Source organism: Protopterus annectens, chromosome 17.part0, assembly GCF_019279795.1.
Source record: "Protopterus annectens isolate FY-2018-M chromosome 17.part0, PAN1.0, whole genome shotgun sequence".
Taxonomy (NCBI): domain Eukaryota; kingdom Metazoa; phylum Chordata; order Ceratodontiformes; family Protopteridae; genus Protopterus; species Protopterus annectens.
In genome coordinates, this window is record NC_056751.1 from 374,458,862 (window position 1) to 374,481,560 (window position 22,699).

Sequence of the window (22,699 nt, forward strand, 5' to 3'; positions counted from 1 at the left end):
GACTGTCAGATGCTTTTTAAAGAGAAGATGCATTTCATTAGTAGTGAGGATGAAGAGACCTAACCACTTTTGAGAGCGCATAGTGGTATATTTCACAGTTGAAGCTTCCAAGACTGAATACTATTTTTGGAGAAGCATCATTTAACTGGTCCTTCTATTTTGAATGACAGTTGAAAAAAATTACTTTAAAACCAGCAGTTTGTATGTGTCCCTTTGATTTCTGAACAAATCCTTTGGCATACAGTTCAGGAAGTGTATTTATCTTGTATTTCAGATATTCTTTTCCATGGCTTTCAGTTTAAGAAATGATGTGGGCTGGATTTGGAAATGTGTGCCTTGCATTGCTGAGCATAACACTGAAGTGTCTCCTTCTACAAAAGTGCTGAATAGCAGCGAGTACATAAACAGGCTATGGAAGGAAGGCAATACAAAGTGTGCATTAAGCAAGGGGAACAGAGCAGGCAACACGGAATATGGCATACAACACCTACTGAAGTATATACAGAATACTATAGGTTGCTGACTACAAGAGTAGTATATGTCAAAACTGTTAAGAAAGGAAGCAAGCATTCAGTGCTAGTCCCTCAAGTGAAGTTTTGAAAACAATCAACAATGTGAGCTTGTCCACAAGTACTTATTTAAGATAAAACAGCAGGAAAGAACCCTTTGTGTATTTTTGCCATGAAAATGCCTTCATGTATTACAGGTCAGATGCATTACATACTGCATTAAATTATGTATTGGCAGTAACTTCCTAAATTCAGTAGATTTCTCTGGAGATTTCCAAGAATAAAATGCTACTTGCAGAAAAAAATTAATAGTATGGAGGCAAAATGTAAAATAAGTAATTAAATAAATGACTGTGAGTAGAGCCAGTTTTATGTATGCAAAATGTATTGTGTAATAAATTGTATGTCTTATGACCTTATATAAAAGTTCAAGCATATCATTCTTCTAGCAAATAAATTCTTTGATCTGAAGTAGGATATTCATTTGTCTGCAACCTGTGGGTTATGGATCCGATATCGGATCCGAACCGGCATAGTTTCCAGCTATGGATCCAAGCTCTCAGCTCCTCCCCTCACCCATAATGCCCTGCTCTACCCTCATGACCCCAGATCTTGTTTGCCGCGCTGGTAACTGGATGTGGTTCTCATAGCTCTCAGCTAAGTGGATTTTTTCTTGTTCAAGAATAGAATATTTTTGCTTTCTTTAAACTTTTTTGTGTGAAAGTTGTAGGTTTCCTATTATTATTGACTGTTTTTAGTTTAATTTAATTTTCAGTAGTATATTTTATCCCCTCCCCTCGCTGGTACGTAGAGTGTGTGTGAGGCCTGTGTGCTTCTTTATTGTTTTATTGTTTTAAGTTACTTCTGTAACTTTTGGTTAGCTTTTGACTATGGCTGAACAGCCTAAGTCAATTTTCTCTAAATGCTCCGAGTGTGGCCATAAGCTCTCACCGGCTGATGGCCACACTCGGTGTTAAGTGTCTTGGGGTTGAACACCTCACATCTGGTTGTTCCATTTGTGCAGGGTTCAACCCCAGGGCACTGAGGGAGCGGAGGTCCAAGCTGGTCTTGGCGGGTCTTTTACCGCCGGACTCGGCTCCGACCCCCGCTCCTTCGGGGACTCCTGCGGCTGCAGCTGTTCCCCCTGTAGCACCCCCTCCTGCTCCTGGGACTCAAACTCCCGCTTCAGGACAGGAGAGGGATGCATCTAAAAGGACCGGAGGGAGAAGCACACAAGCGGCGGGCCGAGACCTCTGTTTCGCCCCGCCTGCCAAGCGGGCTTCTCCCCCGGCTTCCTTGTTGGGGCGGTCTCCTCCTTCTCGGCTCCGGTCACCTGTGTGCTTCTCACCGGGTCCTGAGGAGGAGGAGACCCGATCTCCGCCCAGGCTATCGAGGAGGCAGTCCAGGCCTACCTCGGTAGCCTCGCCGAGATCTACCCATAGCCTCGATGCTGATCTGGAACGGATGATGCGAAGGTACATCCAGGCCCAGATGCAGATGGGAGTGCTCTTGCCTCCCCCGGGGAGCTCAACACCCTTTTCAAGCCTATTGCTCCTTCTCCGACCCGCTTCCGGGTTCGAGCAACTGGAGCCGAGCAGCCGAGCCGGGGAGGTCGGAGCCGATAGTACTTGGTACCCGGATCCGACCATGCCCTCGAGTGCGTCGGACCCGATCTCGGAGCCTGGATCCGAGCCGGATCCGGGGATCAGTGCTCCTTCGGCGCCGTCTGTGTCGGAGCGCACTGTCCTTCGGATCCGAGTGCCCGGCGCCGGCTCCGATCCACTCTTCGGATCCGAGGGGAGCCGATTGTCGGATCCTTTGGTCGAGGTCGGCTCCCTTCGGCTTTTGATGTAGTGGAGAGGGCTCTGTTGAGGGTCTCCGGACCCCGGCACTTGCTTCGCTCCGCCCCGCTCCCTCTGCACTGGGCCAGGCTTCCACCATCCGGCCCTGGGACAGCCCGCTTGTGCCCCAAGTTGCTCCCATGGAGCAAATTGCTGCTTGAGGACTCCTCTGACAGCCCCCAGAGGAGGCTCCTCGCAAGCATACGTGCAAAAGGAGGCACATTGACTCCTGAGTCTCTCACTGAAGACACGGACTTGGAGGAAGGGAAGGCTCCCCACGGTCACCCCGAGGATGTCTCCTTCGGAGACATCATGGAAATGCTCCGTATCAGGGGTGGTCTGCCCCCAAGTCTTCCTCGGACGAGTCCGTGTTCTTGGAGGCATTCAAACGGGCCCGTCTACCTCTTGGGTGTCCCCTGCCGACCCCTGGTGGACCTTATTACCACCAGGGCGTGGAAGGAACCGGACACCGTGGAGCCAATCCCAAAAGACCTGACAAAATCCTTAGCCCGCCTTCTGACAGGACCCATTGGAGTAAGGGGCCTCCTGTAGATGCCATGTTGATGGCGGCCACAAAGAGGGAACTGGCTCAGGAGAGTCCTCAGTCCACCCACCGAGCAAGGAGTCTCGGATGATGGACCGCTTGGGGAAGCGGATGTTCAGTTCGCGACCTTTTCGGTAAGGGCGCTGAACTATTTGGCACTTGTTATTCGGATGCGGCGAGACCTTATTAAGGAGTACGCTGCATCCCCCCCTGGGTCCATTTCGGAGGAGGACAGAGCTCTGCACTCCACCAAAATGGCCACTCTTAGGTCACTCACTAATACTTCTATGCGGCTTCTCTCCCATGCTTCGGAGGGCCCCGCTAGAGCTGCGGGACAGGACTGGTCACTAGACGCCAGGCCTGGCTCCGCCACTGCATTTTTCTGAGCCCTTCAAGGCGCTTTAACGCCCCTTTGATGGTTCTGCGCTGTTTGGGAAGGCCGTTCGCGAGACGTTGACCCAGAGCGAGAAGGGCGGGAAGACGCTGTCTGCCGTCGGAATCCGCTTCTCTGCACCCCAGAGGCCCTATTCTAGGAACCAAAAGGGTCAGAAGAAGATGTGGTTCCGGAAGTCGCAGCAGTCCCAGCCTGCTCCGGACAACCAGTCCTTCCGTGGCAGAGGAGGACAGGGAGGACGCCGCCCTAGAGGCAGAGGGGCTCCCAGAAACTTCGGGTCCAGGGAACCTTTCTCTGAACGGCCCGCAGCAACCCTGAGGGTTGCCCGACTGCTCTACTCTGGAGGCAGTCGGGGACGTTGGGCACCTAGCGGCATGGGAGTCCATAACATCGGACCGCTGGGTTCTCCAAATCATATCCAGGGGATATCGCATTCCTTTCCTTCACCTTCCAAAGATGAAGTCCCTCCCAGACGTACCACCCGGTCAAAGGGAGGCCGCTTTGGCAGAAATTGGCCATCTGCTAGAGAAAAGAGCCATCCAGCCCGTTCCCCCAGACCAGATCGGATCAGGGTTCTACTCCAGGTTCTTTTAGTGCCAAAAGACGGGGAACTAAGACCAATCCTAGACCTCTCTCTCCTGAATCTGGCAGTCCCCAAAGAAAAATTCCGAATGGTCACTCTACAATCTATTCTCCCCCTTCTGGGAGAAGGCCACTGGATGTGCTCGATAGATCTCAAGGACGCGTACTACCACATACTGATGGACAGACGCTCCAGGAGGTTTCTCCGCTTCCGGCTGGGAGCCAGTCACTACCAGTTCCGGTCCTTCCCTTTGGTCTCACCACAGCCCCCAGGGTGTTTACCAAAGTACTAGCAGTGGTAGCGGCCCACCTGAGGCTTCAGGGGGTGCAGGTCTTTCCCTACCTGGACGACTGGCTCCTTACCGCCCCAACAAGGCATCTACTTCTCTCGGCGAGACTCCTTTCTCCATCTTGCTCCATTTCTGGGCATCACAATAAATACAAACAAGTCCAACCTGGCACCCACTCAGCTCTTAGATTTCATAGGGGCCAGACTAGACACAAGGAGTTTACGAGCCTTCCTCACTGCGGACAGAGTTCTAAATCTGCAGCTCCAGGTGCGGGCCATTCTCCATTCATGTTCTGTTCCAGCGGAGTTGGTCCTGAGGGCTCTAGGGTCCATGGCTTCGTCGATAGCACTTCTTCCTCTTGCCAGGCTCAATATGCATTCTACAGTGGACGCTCTTAGTACAGTGGTCATACCTTGCTCTCCCATGCATCATCCCATAGCGATCAGCAAGGCTTGCAAGCGGTCCCTCTTGTGGTGGCTCCACTCCCGGATCTCCACGGGTCGCCCATTTTGTGCTTCTCCCCTCTCGCCACGGTGACCACGGACGCCTCCGCCTCGGGTGGGGGCACTTTGGGCCGGACAGTCCAAGGCACGTGGAACGATTCAGAGACCTTACTGCATATCAATGTTCTAGAGATGAGAGCAGTGCTCTTAGCGTTGCTAGCACTTCAGGACTTTCTTCCCTTGGGAACAATTGCGATTCAATCGGACAATATGTCTGTTGTCTGGTACATCAACAAGCAAGGGGGAACAAGGTCTTACCCTCTTTGTCGAGAGGCCATGAGAGTTTGGGAATGGGCAATCTCCACCAATCGCTTTCTCATAGCAATGCACATTCCGGGTCGGTCCAACATCCTAGCGGACAAGCTCAGTCGCACCATTCTGACCCCTTACGAGTGGTCTCTCAATTGTCAAGTAGCGGAACGCATATTCGCACGGTGGGGAACCCTTCATGCGATCTTTTGCTTCTCCCTCAAACACCAAGTGCGACAGTTTTTCGCTCTGATACCTCCTCCCGGAGGTACCCCAAGAGACGCTCTGGTGCATGCTTGGCCACCCGGTCTTCTGTATGCCTATCCACCCTTGCCTCTGATGCTGCAAGTTCTTCAGAAAGCCTCTCGGGTGGGTTGCAGAATGATTCTCATTGCTCCGTTCTGGCCTCGACAGATCTGGTTCCCCTTCCTAAGGTCTCACTCGGTGAATCCTCCTTGGATTCTAGATCCTATTCGGATCTCCTATCCCATCCATCCTGCATTCCTCCTCCGTACCTGGTCAGCCTGAAGCAGACCGCTTGGCTACTCCAGTTCCCCTCTTGATAAGGACTCGGTATTTCTTCACCGTAAAGGCTATTTTGGTGGCGGCTCATAAACCATCCACTAGAAAGGTTTACGAAGCAAATGGAAACGCTTTCTCTGTGTGGGCGGCGGCAAGGCCTAGATCCCTTCACGGTTCCTCTCCCCGTAGTGCTTGATTTTCTAACCTCTCTCTTTAATGATGGTGCCAGCAGTTCCACAGTCAAAGTTCAACTGGCGGCAATTTCTCACTATCACATTGGTCAAGAGTCTAATCCTCTTATGTCAGCCAAATTGTGCAAAACTTTTCTTAAGGGTACTTTCCTTCTCAGGCCCCTATAAAGCAAGCAGTTCCTCCTTGGGACCTTTCTTTGGTCCTACAGGCCTTGACCGCTCCCCCTTTCGAGCCAGCGGCTACAGTGGACCTCAAATTCTTGTCTTACAAGACAGCCTTTTTGGTAGCCATTACATCAGCCAAGAGAGTTTCTGAACTTCAAGCTTTATCAGCTAAACCTCCTTACTTGGTTTTTATCCGGACCGTGTCTCCCTCAGGACCAACCCGTCCTTCCTTCCTAAAATCGCTTCTGAAGCAAACATCAATCAATCCATTAACCTCCCTGTTTTCTTCCCTAAGTATGAAAACAAAGGTGAATATAGGCTACACTCACTAGATGTTCACAGGCAACTAAGATTTTATCTCAACAGGACAGCTGGTCATAGGCAATCCGACCAGCTGTTTATTTCCTTTGCAAAATTCAATTTGGGCAAGCCAATTTCCAAAGTTTCTCTGTCCGCTGGATTTCACAGTGCATTTTATTGGCTTATCAAGCGTCAGGAAGGCCCGCGGAGGGTGTTCATGCCCATTCAACCCGGTCAGTATCTACCTCAGCAGCCTTCAAGGCTAGGATTCCTCTAGATGATATTTGTGCAGCAGCTACGTGGGCTTCATCTCATACATTTATTTCTCACTATAAGTTGGATCTTGCATCTAGGGTAGAGCATCCTTTGGCTCATGGTGCTCGGAATATCCTTCCATGATGGCCGCCCAAGATTCAGGTAGCTGGGGACTCTGTCCCACAGGTTGCAGACAAATGAATATCCTACTTCAGATTTAGAAGTTATGTACTCACCATAACGTTCCATCTGAGTAGGTGTATTCATTTGTCTGCAACCATCCCGCCCTCCTATCCCCCTGGCCTTTCAGTTTCCTGCATATTACTTGGTTACCCTTTTGAGGGTATTGTTGCTTTGGCAAACTCGATCTGAGGTCATGAGGGTAGAGCAGGGCATTATGGGTGAGGGGAGGAGCTGAGAGCTTGGATCCATAGCTGGAAACTATGCCGGTTCGGATCCGATATCGGATCCATAACCCACAGGTTGCAGACAAATGAATACACCTACTCAGATGGAACGTTATGGTGAGTACATAACTTCTAATTTCAGTTTATGGAGAAAATGCATAAAGAAAAAGGCCCAGCAATTAGAAATTCAGTAGAGGAAGATAGTAAAGAATATTGGATCTTGGTAGTAAAACAAAAACAAAAAAACAAAAAAAAAAAATCAGGAAATATGGAGAATGATATGGCTTTACCTTGCATTATGTTACTAATGCATTTTCTGTTTAGTAAGGAGATGTATTGCTTTAATTTATGAATTGGGCTTTTTCTGTTATGTGCAGATTCATTTGTTTGTTCCACGTTTGAGGACATAGGGCCATCAAGAAATTTGGCCATTTTACCGAAGTTGTTGTTTCTTTCGGCTTTTTCCCGGTTAGGGGTCGCCACAGCGGAACTCCGGTCCGCTAATGATTAGCAGTAGATTTTTACGTGCCGAGTTGCCAGCCCTGACGCACAACCTTCAACAAAGGAACGCCCAGTCACGCATGTCTCCACACAGAAGATGCTCTAACCGAGAATAGAACAGGACAACGTCTTACTGTGAGGTGACAACGCTACCGCAGCACCACCACTGCAGTGAGATACAAATAAGGTAATACATGATGCAAAGATCATTGCCACAAACCCAGAGACAAATTTATGCTGTTCTTTTCAGTCATTTAGGCTGTTTTTTGAAGGTGCAAAGGGAAGTGTTTTGCTGTACAAGAGGAATTTATTCCAGATGCGTTTTTTTAAATCTGTTGTGTCAGCAGGTCTTGCAGTGAAGGGTTTTAGGTAATAGAATAAATGTGTTAGTGTTTCATCAATGAAGATGAAATAGATTGAAGAAAACCAGGTCCTTCATTTCTTGGAAGGCTAGACAGAGGTTACCATGCAGGAAGTCTTTAAGGAACAGATTAGAGGGTGAGGGTATTTAAACATCCCCCCCCCCCCGCGTCTGATAGAGTAATTTAATCTACCAGGATAATGGTTTGCCCAGCCCATAGATCTTTATTTAAGAATCATTGGGTGGGTGGGGTCTGAATAGACGAGCAGTTTAGAAAGATGCATCCCAAAGTGACCATTGCATATATTTTTTTTCTTATTTATTTATTTTTTTTAAGTGAGCATTATATTGAGGATGAGTATAAGAAGAATGTATTGGAACCAAGACTTTCCTTGGATCTAGATGAAATTCTGCAGCAGGGATCTGAGGTTGCAAAGGAGTATGTTCGTAATTGGATCACTGCTAGAGTAGCTTTAGCTGTATGGGTCGTATCCTGCTAATGATTTAACAGTTGAACAACTTCCAAAACTTAAGGGCACCACTCATGTGACCAAACCCTTGTCAACTCTAGCAGAGCTGAAGAAAAGCAATTGTTTGGGTACCAAGCCCTTCTTCCAACGAAGAGTGCTTCTGTTGCAGGCTTTTAGAAATCAATAGTCAGCTGACAGTTCCCCATTGCTCTGCAGATAAGATTCCTTTGGGGAATAAGTTTTCCTTACACATTTTATTTTTATGACAGAAAATTAACTTTTTTTCTGCAAACTATATTCTAAGGTAGGAAAGTGTTTTAATGCACTATCACATGACCTTTAGTTGCTTATTACTGTGACGAGTGGCTTTTTACATTTGTGCAAAAAAAACTGGTTAAAACTTCTGCTTTTTTTCCCTAAAAAAGTCTGTGTTAAATTACGTTTGGGGTCCAGGGAAAGTGTTTAAAGTGCTTTTCACTGGGTTTCTTTTTTTGGAAGATCTACCTTTTTTTTTTATTGTAGTCCGTCTTCACTGGGCTGCAGAAATTTTCGGCTTCACCATGGAACAGCCTGCCAGTTTTCTCTGTACTTCTTTCTTCCAACCGCAAAAAGACGATTTACAAAGCAGTCTTTATCCTTTTAGTAGGCTACAAATCCGCTTCATCTGCTGATGGATGATTTGGCTTTGATTAGTTCTGGTTTCTGAGACTGTTCATCTTTTTGTGTGGTTGCCTTTATTGTAGTCTAACAGCCACCATGGACTTGAGAGTTAGACATGTCCTCTGCAGCTGTTGGGGGTGCTCTGGTTGGTCTCTAAAGAAGTTGTTGGAAATAACCCTCTACTTAGACAGACTGGGATACTTGTCCACTAGAGAGGATTTGCCTGATAAAAATTGTCTCCTTCTCTAATAATTCCTGTGAAAAAAGAAGCAGAAAGTTACACATTTCATCACATCTCTGTTACTTTAGACAGGAGTGATTTATTGGACTAGGCTTAGGATTTATTTCAGGCTCTTGACCCTTGCAGTTCTGGTGTTATGTTACTGGTTTAAAGAAAAAGAAGTCCTTCACGTACTGAATATTTTAAGGTTTTTGAACAGGAAAGTGATTGTGAGGTGACAAATTCTGCTTTTCTCTCCTCAGGTATCTGATTCTGACTGAGAAAATGTGTTTCCTCATATAGTCCCGTAGAATATTTTGTTCTGAAACCATATCAAAAATGAATCAGTTGTGCCAGTGGGAACATATCCTACTTTCTCTAATGAAATATTCTGATTTCTAACAAGTGGAATTTCCAGAACCTACTGGAGTTCCTCCAGTTCTTCTTGTATTGGAAGATGTTTTTATTACAGACTCTAACTTGCCTGATAGCCAACCTGTTGTCCCTGAGAAAGCATGTAGATAAGGTTCATCATTCTTAATACATTTTATTGTCTAACCCCAGGTCTAATGCATCCGTGATTTTTCTAAGTAAACTCTAATGCTGCTACACACCTGGTAAATGCTTCTCCCTCCCCCTCTGATAAGATGGAGAAGCCTTTGAAAGATTTTGGGAAAAGGTGTATTCTTTTGTCACACTTATTTTTAGAAATATTAATGGTCTAGCTCACATGTAAAATTTTGAATTCTCTTTTGGCCAGAGAGTGTTTAGACTTCTGCTGTGCAAGTTCTGAAAAGATGTGATGAGTGACGGCTCGGCCTTCATTCTCATAAGTTATCAAGGCTTATACAGAAAAAGCAAAGTAAGCAGACATAGCAAGCCATTGGCAAACAGAGTTTAAAAAAGCAGGTGCTGTCCGGACACAGACAGTCAAGTAAGTCTGAATAACTATCTACAGAGTGCCGCTTACTTCTCACCCTGGCAGTCATTTAAATCTTTCCCAAAACCTGACTTTCCATTTCTCTTTGACAACAGATAGTCTCAGACAAATGGGCTCTGATAGTAATTTGTCAGGGATACGGGTGGCTGTGGGAAATGTCTCCCTTCCTTGCAGGGGTTTCCTCCTGAGTTGCCAGATCAAACTTCTTTCTCCCCTCCTGTCATTCAGTATCTGCTAACTAGGGGTGGTAGAAGCTGTGTCTTCTAGAGTAAGGGAAGATTGTTATTGAATGTTTCTGCTACTAATGAAAGAAGCTTTATGAAAACCAGTTTTACATATTTCTTTTCCAAATCAGTTTGTAAGGATTCCAAAATACAAAATGATATCCCCTTCATGACCTGTTAACTTTTATTGCCCCTTTAAATGTCTTAGTTACCCATTGATGTAAGGGATGCTTATCCCATTTTTAACACTAGATTTCAGATGTTTTAGTGTCTAGATCACACTTTCAGTTTTCTGCAATCCCCTTTCACTATCCACTGCTCCAAGCATATTCACAAAATATCTGTATCCAGTGATGGCCTACTGTACAGTGCAAGGTATTCATATTTTTCCTTATTTAGATGACTTATTTATCTTTACAGATTCTTTTTGAAAGTGTCAGGAATGGCTCTTTTGAGTGAAAGAGCTCATCCACAGACTGCAGTTTAAGTAGAACATCCCAAAGTCTTGTTTGACTTCTTCCTACAGGATTGTTTTTTTGGGCGTCTCCTAGATTCCTTATTTCAAAGAACTGTTCTTCCCCAGGAAAATTTAGATGTGTTTCTAGATCTATCCTTTTTTTTTTCCACTCAGATAAACGCCTCAGTAGGGGAATTTCTTACAATATCAGGTTTCATGGCATCCATGATTATCATGATTCCTAAAGGACTCCACATGAGAAAAAAATCAGTGGTGTCTAAATATCAGTATGGCCTTAACATCAGCTTCCCTTGAAATTAATTTCCTGTTCATGGACTTATAAAAGCGAACTCTCTTTGTTGCAGACACCATATTTATCTGATCTCTCATACTCTCTTCCAACTCCAGCAAACTGTAATTATAAACATCTCAGATTCTTCTTAAAGCAGAGTATGTGGCAGACGAAGTGCGGGGTTTGTGGAACAAAAAGGATGGAACAACACACAAAAACATAAAAAGATGTTTGGCAAAGCTAAGGGTATCTATTACTATAATCATCTGTGACCCCCGGGACTGTTAAAGTGATTCCAGACAAAACTACAGTAATGCAGAACATAAACATGAGGGAACCAAATCTTTAGCCAATGTACAGACTAGCTATGGTAGCCTGGGATATAGCTTTTCAGCACAGTATCACAGTACAGACATCCTACAGCCTGTTGGAGTAATATTTTGTGGCAGACAAGCTGTGCAGGACCAGGACAGACCCTCACAAATGGAAATCTTCCAGGAATTGAACCAGCTGTGTGGATCTGTTTGTCTCCATTCATAACAATCCAGTGGCAAAATTCTACTCCAGAATTCCACGCATGTGAGCTTGGAAAACTGATGCATTTTCATGTTATTGGAATGGAATGTTCATATATGCTTTTGAACTCATTCCACTGATATCCAGGATCATTCTGAAGCTCCAGAAGGACTCCCTAGAGATCATTGTGGTGTCTTCCCATTTTTGCCAACACAACAGTGGTTCTCCCTTTTTTGAAAAAGGACAATTACCCCAAGCTTTCCTACAGACAGGACCTACTCACACAAGCCAAAGGGGTATTTGATCCACCCCCAACTTGAAACAACTTTAACTGCCTAGACAATACAGTTTTAATTATTTTAGGCACTTATTTTTGAGGATGTGCAGTAGGTATTAATGAAGGCAAAGAAACCTGCAGTTAAGAAATTATACATTTGCAAACGAGAAGATAACCAGAACCCTTTTAAAGTTAGTATTTCTCTGCTTCTACAATTTGTGAGTTATCTGTGCCCCCCCCCCCCAATCAAGGTACACCCCTGTATCCTTCTTTTAATGCATTCCCATGGCATAATGTTTTTCAAAGGGGTGCTGCATACCAGGCCTCCTAGAAAATAGTTGGCATATGTGCATAGCCAAGACACTACTTTCCTTTTCATTTCTTATATCCCTCATATGTTCAAGTATCCTGTCTTTGAACTGTCGATTAGTCATGCCAATATAATATGAGAAACATTTGACACAATAACTCAAATATATTACATTGACTGTTTTACAGTCAGGATAGTGAGAGGGCTTTATTCTGCAGCCTTGCTTAGGGTGTACAAAGTTAGTACCTGTGTGTATATACGCACAGGCAGTACAACTCCTGCATGTATATGCACCTACTCTATCTGATCTAACAGTAGCCCTATTTAAATTAGATTTACAACAAAGATGGTTCTTTAGGGTCTTATTATTTCGAAAGGTAAACTTAGGTTTGTCTCCTACTATCTCCTTCAACCCATTCAACCCATCCAAAGTAGAGAGTATATTCCAGTTCTAATTAATGACATCGCAGATCATATTTATATTACTAACATATGTCAAAGTTATTCTCAAGTCATTACTACTCTCATTAGTGATCTGTCGTAGCATCTCACTACTCTCAACAACACTACCTTCATGTGGGTCACATACTGTTGCATTATTGGTAAAGTATGGTTTACACCTACCATGTCTGTCTTTCCATGCCTCTTTAATGTTCCTGTCTATATCGTTACTTTTATAAATCTTTTCTATGAAATCCAGTTTAAGGGACTCTAGAGCTGAATTCAGCTGTGCATCATCATTATGTAATCTCATCAACCTTGACCACCTGTCCTTTTATATTACGTTTGCAATGGTTCGGGTGCATACTTGTATTGTGCAATAGGTTATTCTTTCTAACCAGTTTCCTATACAAAGTGAATACTTACTAGCAGTCACATCTAAAAATTCCACCTGTTGTAAACTATAATTGTATGTGAATCTCAGAAAGTCAGTGGTCATATTGAAATAGTGGATAAACTCTCTTAATCTTGTCTCAGTTCCTTGCCATAATAAAAAAATATCATCCACAAATCTAGTATACCACAAGACAGAGTTGGCATAGGTCATATTAGAGAGTATAAACACTCTTAACCATTGCACCAATGAAAGGTTGGCGTAGCTGTTGACACAGGCTGTGCCCATCGCCATGCCAACTTTTTGAATGTAATATTCATCATTGAACATAAAAACATTGTTACTTTTATGTCCAATAGGCTACAAATCAAGCATATTTTATCACCCTGAACCCCCTTGCTCTGCAATAGTTCACTAATACTATCAATACCCCATTGATTCAATATAACCGTGAACAGGGATACAATGTCCATAGTAACAAAGTAACATTCAGAATAGTCAGGTTTCCATTTCATTTGTAATAACTCTAAAAAAAAGTTTTTAGTGTCCATTAGAACAGTCTCACACTCTTTTAATATGTGATGTAAGTTCTTTTTGACAAAAATGGATAGGGGTTCCGTAGCCCTGCCTCTGCCAGAGACTATAGGTCGCATGGGTGGAGTGCTAAGACATTTATGAAATTTTGGCAAACCATATACAATTGGTACCACTGGATGCTCAACTGAGAAGTATTCAAAGAGTGGCTCTGATATCATGTTAGTTATTAGTGGTTCAAAGCTCAGAAATGCTATTCTGTCCATAACAGCTTTAACAGTAACTACTGATATACATTCATAGGTATCACTTTGACTTAAAAGAACATACATTTGTCTGTGATACAGCTCCTTATCTAAAATAACTATACCTCCACCCTTGTCAGCGGGTGTAACTTCTATGGAAGTTAATTCTCTCGGATGTTCTTCGTATTTCACTGTTGCAGTCATTACATTTGGATAATCTGCTGGCAGGTTGCCCTCAGTCGGCCTGAATTCCAAAGTCTTGGGTCCTACGTCGGTTGCTGTCTTCTCTTCCATGATGTCAGGTTGTCAGGGATATAAAACATGCAGCCGACGCCATTTTCTTTATTCTTTCTTGCCGCACGGTGCCCGAAGCAGAAGCATTTCACAAATGCCAGTCGGCCGACTACTGAAATGTTCGAGTTTGAGTTTCAGAACCGAAGACTTCACTAAAGCTAAGTACCCCGTTGGGGAAAATTAACTACCCTGAAATGTCGTCGGATAGCAATCCGACTACCGGAGTACATAAAAAAACGCAAAGAAAAGGACAGAGAAAGGCAGTCGAGATCCAAAACAGACAAAGCCGTTCGCCGGTACTCAGTGAGGCACCTTCGCAGCCCCTGATACCCACTACCTTCGAGTCGCAGGCCTCTACCGACACCCATGTGGAGTCCGGCATGCCACAAGATACTCAAGGTATTGTCCCTCGGATAGGTCCGAAGCCGCTGAGCAGGCACCGGCTTCTGAGGGTGTATTCAGACCTCAACATTTGTACATTAAACTGACAGCTGCAAAACCAAAGACAAAAGCAACTTCTAAACCTAAAAAACCGACGCACGAGCCACATGCACAGGCCTCTATACCTAAAAAAACAGATGAACAAAATGGCTGAAGACCTTATTACCCTTGATCAGGGGTACCCATCCCCATCCGGATAAAAGGCCTAGGCAAGACACTGATTATGACTCTTCAGGTTTCTATTTCTTCTGATCAGGAATTATCTTTACCTCCCTATGAGGATTCTGATGCTGAGGAGTCTATTCCATTTGCATCTCCTCCTGAGGATTATTCATTTGGAGAAACCTTGCATACTTTGAGGGAGCATTTTCACTGGGAGAGTCGAGACTTCTCAGAATCAAAAAAGAGGCTCAGGGATTTCCTTCTTCTCCCTCAGCACAAGCCTTTAGCTGTTCCCCCTGTTTTAGACATTGTGGATTATGTGTTTTTGGAGTCAAGCTTGACCCCTGACTCCTTACCTCCGGCTCCCAGTAAGCCTGACTGAGTCCCCGACTCACATAAATTTTTATTTAGAAATCCTGCTGCTGATCCTCAAACTGTTTCACAGGGTCCAAAGGGAGTTAAGGCCTCAACAGCAAAAAAAACCCTACCCCCTGTGACAGAGATTCTAGGGCACTGGACATATGGGGAAAAAAGGTTTATACATCTGCAACCTTGGCAATCAGGACCTTAAATTGTCAATTTCATATGCTTAAGTACCAACAACATGTTATGGAATTGCTGAAACAGAAAATAATGTTGATTTCAGAATGTGCAGAAAATAAAGAATTGCAGGAATTATTGCATGCAGCTGAACAAGTTGGAAAGCATACTTTGCAATGTGGTTTTGATTCTTTAGAGACCTCCTGCAGGGCCGCAGTTACTGGATCTGTGATTAGGAGGCATGCCTGGTTAAAGGAACAAAATTTGCCTGATCATGTTAAAGCTAAATTGCTAGATGCACCTTTACAGCATGATTCCCTGTTTGGTATTAAGGCAGAAGAGGTTTTAAAGAAAATGGAAGACAAAGCTAAGTCTATGCAAACTGTTAAAGATTTCTTACAAGTGCAGCCACCAAGATTCAGTAGACACTGGCCTACAAAAAATTGGTCCTTTCCTGTGTCAGACAGAACTCAAAGGGGCAAATCCAGGCACCCTAAGGGTTCCAGATAGCAGGCTCAGGACTCATACAGGTCAAAGCAATGGGGCGCAACCACCTCCAAATCTGGAGGGGATAAAGCGCAAACCTACAGAAAGCAGTTACAATGACTTCCCTCTGCCTACACCAAGCACTTCTGTTTTGGCAGCACCCATAGGGGGGAAATTAGCACTTTTTGCTCAGAATTGGCAGTTAATAACCCAGGACAAGTGGGTACTAAACATCGTATCACAGGGATACAGATTCCATTTCCACACTCTGCCAATGACAAATGGTTGGCAAGAACTGCCAAAAAATCAATGGGCAGAGGTACAGAAACAGGTTACATCCCTCACGGATATGGGGGCCATTCAGACAGTACCAGAACAGGAAAAAGGACAAGGTTTTTACTCAAGGCTGTTCTTGGTACCCAGAAAGGACAAGGCCTGGCAGCCAATACTGGATTTATCGATTTTGAACACATACCTGGACATTCCAAAATTCAAAATGCTCACTTTGCAGCAGCTTCTGCCCATGCTGGGCAAGAATGCTTGGCTGGTGACTTTAGACCTAAAAGAGGCATACCTGCATGTCCCAATAAGACAGTCATGCAGAGGATACCTCAGATTCAAAGCTGACTTAATGCATTACCAATTCTCTGCACTGCCCTTTGGCTTATATACTGCACCCAGGGTCTTTACAAAGTGCCTGGCACCAGTAATTGCATTTTGCAGACAAATAAGTATTCAAATATATCCTTACTTGGACGACTGTCTCATTCAAGCAGAGAACAAGGACACTCTTCTATGACACCTGGCATTTGTGAAAAGGCTTCTAACATGCCTAGAGTACACAATAAACAAAAAGAAATCACAACTGGTACCCTCTCAAAATATAACATTCCTGGGTGCAAGCTTGAATACAACTGCCCAGATGGCTTACCTCACGCCAGACAAATAAAGGCAACTGACTTCTTACTTCAAACTGGTAGCAGCAAAAACCCATTCTTCTGCAAGACAAATTCTGCAGGCTCTGGGCTTCATGGCATCCTGCATCCTACTAATTCTATTTGCAAGACTGCATATGAGGAAACTTCAGTGGTACCTAAAAAGTTTATGGAGTCAACATTCACACAGTCTGGAAACAATGATTCCTCTCATTCCCTGCCTGCAACAGGAGTTTCTATGGTGGGCAAAGGCCTGTCACCAAAACATGGGACGGCCCTTCACTCTACTCTCTGCCAGCCAAACCTTAACAGATGCATCAGATTATGCCTGGGGGGCCCACATGGCAGGAAGATGCATTCAGGGCATATGGGCACCAAATCAAATGCATCTACATTATCAACCAGAAAGGGATGCTAGCTGTTCAAAATGCTCTAACAGCCTTCAAGGACTTACTTCATCCAGGACAACTACTGATAAAGACGGACAACACCACAGTCATGTGGTATATAAGCAAGCAAGGGGGCACACACTCATACCCCCTTTGCAGACTAGCCATGGCACTGTGGGACACAGCTTTGACCTACCAAATACATCTTCAAGCTCAATTCCTGCCAGGAAAACAAAACACTCTGGCAGACGATTTAAGCAGAAACCTTATGGATCTTCATGAGTGGAAACTAAATCCACAAGTCTTCAGCATGATAACAGAGACATGGGGGAGCCCAGACATAGATCTATTTGCCTCTTCTCAAAATTATCAACTGAAAAGATTCTGTACAAGAACTTATCACAGACTAGCATGGAAAGTGGACGCCCTGTCCTTCAGTTGGAAAAACCTATCAAGTCTACGTCTTTCCTCCTCTGCCTCTTCTACCCAAGGTCCTCCTAAAAGTCAGACAAGAGAAGCCAAAGATGATATTAATTGCCCCGGACTGGCCCTGCCAATACTGGTACCCAATCCTAAGGAACGTCTCTCAATACCCAGCTTGGACCTTGCCTCAAAAACCACAACTACTGTCCCAGCAAAACAATCAGATCCTGCACAATCAGCTACAGACCCTGAACCTGGCAGCATGGCTAATCCTGTAATCATACAAATGGCACCTCTCCGTAAAGCTGTGATGGATGTCATTTTGGAAGCCAGAAGGCCTAGTACTAGAAAATCATATGCTTACAAATGGAAGAGATTCTGTGCTTGGAATCAAGCACAAGGAACTGATACAGCAGAACCACATATTCCTCAGATATGACCATACTTAACTGAGATGTTTGACAAAGGTCTATCTTTCTCATCAATCAAAATCCATGCCTCTGCCATTTCGGCTCATTACTATACAGAGCCACCAATCTTTTCTCATCCTTTACTAAAGCAGTATCTTAGAGGAGCCAAAAATTTAAGGCCTCCTAGAAGATCACCATTACTGGCATGGGACCTCAATTATGTGTTGGAAAAGCTCACCCTGCCTCCATTTGAACCAGCTGCTACCGCTGATATAAAGTTCTTATCATGGAAGACGGCTCTGCTACTAGCAATTACTTCAGCAAGAAGAGTTTCAGAGCTACAGGCCCTCATGGCTGTAGAGCCTTTTATCATATTTTACCCAGACAGGGTGTCTCTGAGGAGAAAGCCTACATTTATGCCTAAGGTAGTTTCCAGTGTGGCTCTTAACCAAACAATTCATCTGCCAACTTTTTATCTAAATCCGCAGAACAAAGGGGAGAGAATTCTGCATTCCCTGGACGTACACAGACAGCTAAGATTTTACTTGAGCAGGACTAAAGCTCTAAGAAAAACTGAGCAATTACTAGTGTCATATGTTGCAGGATCAGAAGGAAAGGCTATTCCAAAGCAGACAGTTTCAAAGTGGATAAAACATTGCATCCGTTTCTGCTACTTACACCATGGCAAACCTGTGCCCAAGGACATTAGGTCTCACTCCACCAGAGCTGCAGCTACTTCAGCCTTTTTCAGAGGCGTACCAACCAAAGACATTCTAGAGGTTGCTACTTGGAGTTCTGTTCATACCTTTACAAAGCATTACCATTTGCCTCTCTACTCTAAGTCCAGGGCAGGCTTTGCCACTGCAGCGCTGTAGGGTCTTATAGCCTCACCTAATGTTGTTTAGCTCCAGCCTCCCAACCATAGCTTTGGGATTCTACCCAAATGTAATGAATGCAACAGTGAAACACGAAGCACATAGTACAGTTGTGTACACTTACCATAAATGTAGATGTTCGAGTGTTTTCACTGTTGCAGTCCAGGTTACCCTCCTGCCATCCCCCTGTCATTCTACAGTTTACCTTTCCTTCTCTATCTTCTACAACCTATGTGGTGTATTTGCTTGCAGATGAAAGTAAAGTTTATATTGATGCATGTAGATATATAAATGTATACAATATTTCTACCTTTTTGGGGGCACCTGACATCAGGGACAAACTAAAGAAAATGGCGTTGGCTGCGTGTTTTATACCCCTGACGACCTAACGTCATGGAAGAGGAGACGGCAACTGACGCAGGACCCAAAACTTTGGAATTCAGGCCGACTGAGGGCAACCTGCCAGCAGATTACCCAAATGTAATGACTGCAACAGTGAATACACTCGAACATCTACATTTATGGTAAGTGTACACAACTGTACTTTCTTTCAGGGCATCATGAAGACATATTGTGGTAGAGTTTATTTTCATTTTCACTATCAAAACTATCCCTGATCTGTTTATCACAGATATCCACAAAGGTATCAATAATAGCATTGCTGGGTGGAATAAACACACTAGTTTTTTTTTAAAAAATCGATTGAGTAGTATTTGCATTATTAAAAAACACTCACAATGTCAATGTCCTGGCAAATAGCCTTAAATCTTTAAGAACATCAGTTATTTGTGCTTTTCTAGCCGGTACAAAGCTGAACCCTTTGTTCAATAACAGTCTCTGAGAATCAGTCAATTCATATGTTGAAATGTTAAAAATCAAACCTGTTTGGATATTTTGCCCCCTCTGTTCCAATCCTCTGTACTTTGCATTCTCCTTATTTTTTTGTTTCTCATTTGACTCCTGGACCTTCCCCTGATCGGGAACGGTTTGTTTGATAAAAAATGACTCATGTCTGAAGTCGTCTGTGTTCATCTTTACTGCTTAAAGCAGCAACATTCGACCGTTGCACTCTGTGTTCCTTAGGTTTAATAACCTATTCCTCATGCATACAGTCAGTTCCTAATACCAGGCTACGCATATCGTTTCTAATACCTGTAGCAGAATCATGCCCCAACTGAGAATCCACAGAAGGTGATGTTTATCACTACGTTGCCTCCTAGTTCCGGCTGACTTCTAAGTGGGAGGGGCGGGAAGTGTTCCACAGAGACAATAGGGATGGAATCATTGCTAACATAGCTGGTAGTCTCAACAACCACACCCTCATGCCGTATAGGGCTTGTATCATTCCTGTTCTATTCCATGAGAAAACATTGCCGTTCCTGAAGTCACCAAAGTCTCTCTGCAACTTTCTGACTTTGGTTACTTGCAACTTTTTCTCATAGTTCTGAATGTTCTCATACAGGGTATCCATCTTATCACCTAACACAGTTGGTGAATAATTATCATAAATATCATTCTGTAGCCTATTGATTTCAGACATTACCTCTTCTTGTGCGTGAAAAAAATCAATAAGCAGTTGCAAATACCCTGTGCTACATTCGAGTTTGATCAGCTGCCATTGTCTATGCAGCTCTGGACAGGTTTGCCCATACGTGGGCATGGTTAAGACTCTCAGGCCTCTTGGTACAACACCTTGTTTGAGTGAGGCTTCTAAATGAAAGCGCTGCCATTGCAGCCGCTTAAACTTGTATAGTTTATTTTCTACATCTTTATACTTGACCAAAAAGCCTTCACGATTAACAGCATCATCTCCACAATACCAGCATCTGTAGATATATCCACTTGCAGTAGAGGGTTACTACTCAAATTCAACAAAGTGTTAAAACGTCCCAACTAATGTGTGCTCAGTTCATTTGAAGTTTTAGCATTAAGATTGGATATCTCTTCAGAAGTTCCTTCCATCATACCTTCTGCCACGTTCGCTTGAGGCATAAACATCAAAACGAATATAAACAAAGAATACAGCCTCAGGCAATAAAACAACCAGAGCAAAAAGAAGCAAATGAGAAAAAACACTGTAGCACTGGATGTAACCTCTTCATCAGACTTGGATAAAAATGACTTAAAACAACCACATTAAATAGTATTCAAACTAACATTAATTACTTCAATTAAAACAACTATAGTAATAACTTTATATATAAATAAATATAAGAATAACTTTGACATATGCTAGTAATATAAATATGATCTGCGATGTCATTAATAAGAACTGGAATATACTCTCTACTATGGATGGGTTGAAAGAGATAGTAGGAGGCAAACCTAAGTTTAGCTTTCGAAGTAATAAGACCCTAAAGAACCATCTTTGTTATAAATCAAGTTTAAGTAGGACTACTCTTAGATCAGATAGAGTAGGTACATATACATGCAGGAGTTGTACTGCCTGTGCGTATATACACACAGGTGCTAACTTTGTACACCCTAAGCTAGGCTGCAGACTAGAGCCCTTGAACATATGAGGGATATAAGAAATAAAAAGGAAAGCAGTCCCTTGGCTATGCACATCAAGAATGAAAGTAGTGAGCATATGTTTAAGTTTCTGGTCTTGGAAATACTTGCAGTCAAAAAAAGGGAAGGAGATATGAGGCGGCTGAACAAAAATGGATTGTGTTACTGCACGCTGATAAAGTGCCTGGTTTGAATAATATGGTCTCCATCAAACGTTTCCTGAAAGCGAGACAGCTGAGACACTAGTTTTTAGTTTATGTATGCTGTGATGTTTTTAAAAATGTTAAGTATGGCTTTAAATAAATTAATTGTTTTTAATTGAAGTAATTAATGTTAATTGGAATACTGTTTAATGTGGTTGTTTTAAGTCATTTTTATTTAAGTCTGATGAAGAGGTGAACCCTTGAAAGTGCTTACTTACAATAAATTGGATATTCTGCTGCGTTACATCCAGTGCTACGGTGTTTTTTCTCATTTGCTTCTTTTTGCTCTGGTTGTTTTATTGGCTGAGGCTATATTCTTTGATGTTAAGTTGTCAATCTTGCCTTCATTCTTGCTTGATGGGTTCGGAGCCGATCCTCGGCTCCGACTCGGCACTTGCTTTAGCTCGAGAACTCCTTTTACCAGCTCGAGGCAGCCCCATATCCCATGATGCAAGGCAGGAAGTACCCAGATCTCGTTTGTCAGCTTGGGAGGTCTTCTCTTTACCAGCTCCTGGTAAGTAGTTCACATTTGTGATATTTCAAGCCCCTTTTAGTTTAAAACTAATTTTTTGATAGTTTAATTTTAATTCTAACCTTTTTCTGACAGAAATCCCTGTCTCTTTTAATTTTTAGTTAGTCAATTTTCCCTATCCCATCCCCCCCCCTGTTAGGGTGTGTGTGTTGGTGTTTTTTATAAAATACCTCTTGGTATTTGTTTAATTTAATTTTGACTGGTGTGTCTGTGTGTGTTTGTGTTTAGGCACCATGTCTAAAGAGAGGGTTTCAGGTTTTAAGAAGTGTGACTCGTGCTGTCAGAAGATGTCTCTGACAGACGGTCACACTTCTTGCCTGTACTGTTTGGGCCCTCTTCACCTGCAGGACTCCTGTGCTATTTGTCACTCCTTCAGCCAGAGAGTCCTGCAGGAGAGACGCAACAAGTTGATTCTCAGGGGTCTTCTTAAGCCGGAGGGCTCTCCGGCTAAGTCGGCTCCACAAAAGTCAACTAAAACTGCCAAGGCCCAGCCTTCTGTTTCTAAGCCTGCGGCCTCGGCTCCGACTCGTATTGAGTCGAGATCGGCTCCGGCTGGAGCCGATTCTGGATCCACAAAGCTTTCGGCGCCGATGGCTATCGGTGCCGAATCTGTGTTGACCACTTCGATGTCGGCTCCGACACCCATGTGGCGCAGGCATCGGTGTCGGCTCCGATCGGCTCTGACACCGTTACTTTGGTGGCTGTATCGGCTCCGGCTGGAGCCGATACATCGAGACGTTCTGTCGGCTCCGAGAAGTCGGTGCCGACAGGATCAGTAGTATCGGCTCCGATGGCCCATTCCAGGAAGAGGTCGAGGTCTCCTTCCTTGGAGCCGATACTTTCGGCTCCGGCTTCGCCTCTTCTATCGGAACGGAGCCATCGGAGCCGATCTTCAAGGTCATCC

General features: G+C 44.0%; 1 protein-coding gene across 1 annotated transcript in view; it reads left to right on the forward strand.

The window, feature by feature from the left end:
• Positions 1 to 22,699, forward strand: part of PTDSS2 (phosphatidylserine synthase 2) — a 1,400,831-nt gene that overhangs the window by 437,058 nt on the left and 941,074 nt on the right. The window lies entirely within an intron of this gene.